General features: G+C 52.6%; 1 protein-coding gene across 1 annotated transcript in view; it reads left to right on the top strand.

Moving 5' to 3' along the window:
* Positions 1–2,003, top strand: part of Cass4 (Cas scaffolding protein family member 4) — a 38,762-nt gene that overhangs the window by 26,109 nt on the left and 10,650 nt on the right. The gene's annotated exons all lie outside the window — the stretch shown is intronic.

Here is a 2,003-nt window from a genome sequence, read left to right as displayed (position 1 = left end):
TTTCAGCTGATGTCTCACCTTCCAATGCCAAGGGTCCAGCTCGGCTTGCAGATCAGTCAAAAAGCAGGAACGAGTTGGGGCTGTAGGTGAGCAGTAGAGGCTTGCCTAGGACGTGGAAAGCCCTAGAACCACAAATAAAAAAATGAATAAAACCAGCCCCCGCTCGCACCCCACGCCCTATGCCTCCTCTGCCCTACTTCCCCCCTGGGTGACCACCATCCTGAGCTTTGTTTTACTTTTATTTCTACTTCCTTCATATGCTGTGTGGGCTGATTTAAAAGAAAGCAGAGTGCATACCACGCATGCTGGATTCTGGGTTGAATTCTAAGGGGGCCCTGGGATTTTGAGTATGAAGGACTAGTTTTCCTGACATGGCTGCTCTTGGGCCCGCCAGTGCCTAGGCCAGAGCTGCTTCTGCCTCCCTGGTCCTTAGAGAACTGCATTTCTCAGACAGGTTCCTTAATTCATGGATGCCTGGTACCAACTTTTCCAAGAAGCTGGGAATTTTCAAAGTGGCATCTTTCCGTCTGCTATGTCATTTCAGGAAAGTCCCTTGGGCCTCTGGTGGTGTTTCTGCCACCACGTGAGGTCCTGAACCCAGTCACAGGAACAGCACGGCCCAAGCCCTGAGGGGGAGCAGGCAAGTGGGCAGTGTTGGACAGGGTCTTCGGTGGAGTGCTGGGTGTGTCAGGATAGGTCCAGCCTGGAGGGAGGAGACAGGAGGGGTGGCAGTGGGTAAGGACGCTCTCGTGGGGCCCCTCGGCCTGTATGACACATGGCTTGCTAAATAGCTTTGATTTAATTAAAAATCCAGTGGCAGGACCTGGGAAATAGCTCAGTGTCATAAGCACCTGCCTGTCAAGTGCAAGGTCCTAAGTTGATCCCCAGTACAAAAAAAAAAAAAAAAAAAATCCAGTGAGGACCACTGATGGGGCCATGCCAGCCCAACCAGCCTGAGACCACAGGGACAGAGCCAGGGTCATGGCTAGAGATGAGGAAGACAACAGGGTAGAGAGCCCCAAAATACCTTGCAAATAAGCAAAGGTGGCCTCCTTATGGAACTGGGAGAAAGGTGGAGCTCCAGCGAGGTACGGTGGAGGGTGCGGGGTGCGGGGGGACTTGTAGGGTCGGCATCAGCCTGGGCTGCACTGGGTCTTCTCCTGGGAGCCACACCGCACAGCGGGGCAGGAGGCTGGGCCTGCCTTCCCCTTCCCGGAAGCTCTGCCTGGAGGATTCTGCTTCCCTGTCCACGACTAGGGTCCCCAGGGCATAGTGAAATGTCGCCTGTCCAATACCAGGTCTTTAGGGAGCAGTGCTGCCCAGAGCCCAGGATTGTAGAGAAGCCCCACTTTGTAGGAAAGCAACTGTCTTCGTGACACCTGACAGCTGCTCTGCGTCCCCTGGTGGAATGTGTGTCCCACGGGCTTCGCAGCTGCTTGATTGGCACCTGATGCCAGCCTGACACACAGCCAAGTGGGCTTTTGGGCCTTGAACTAGTTTTTACTGCCCTGAGCTGGACACACATTCCTTCACCAAAAGTGAACGCACAAATACCAGCACTTAACACTTGTGGTGTGTCTGGATATGAGCTCCTGGGGGAGACCCTGGCCTTGGGCCCCCATGAATCCTGACCCTCCCCAGCCCGCATTCCAGCTGGAAAAGCCACTGCTCAGGGACAGCCCTGTGGGTCCTGGTGGGAGACACATGCCTCCTGTCCTAGGCTCTCAGGAACTTGGGCTTTGCCTCTCTTTTCAGCCTTGTCATGGGTCACAGCTTGTGTCTTAGGTGGGCCCAAATTCCACCTCCTCTCCCCTTACACTGTCAGCCCCTGTCGTCCAGCATCCACTACACTACTATCTATCTATCTATCTATCTATCTATCTATCTATCTATCTATCTATCATCTATCTATCTATCTATCATCTATCTATCTATCTATCTATCATCTATCTATCTATCATCTATCTATCTATCTATCTATCTATCTATCTATCTATCTATCA

This window comes from Octodon degus, unplaced genomic scaffold (assembly GCF_000260255.1).
Source record: "Octodon degus isolate 3935 unplaced genomic scaffold, OctDeg1.0 scaffold00077, whole genome shotgun sequence".
NCBI lineage: Eukaryota > Metazoa > Chordata > Mammalia > Rodentia > Octodontidae > Octodon > Octodon degus.
This window is presented reverse-complemented; position numbering and strand designations above follow the sequence as displayed.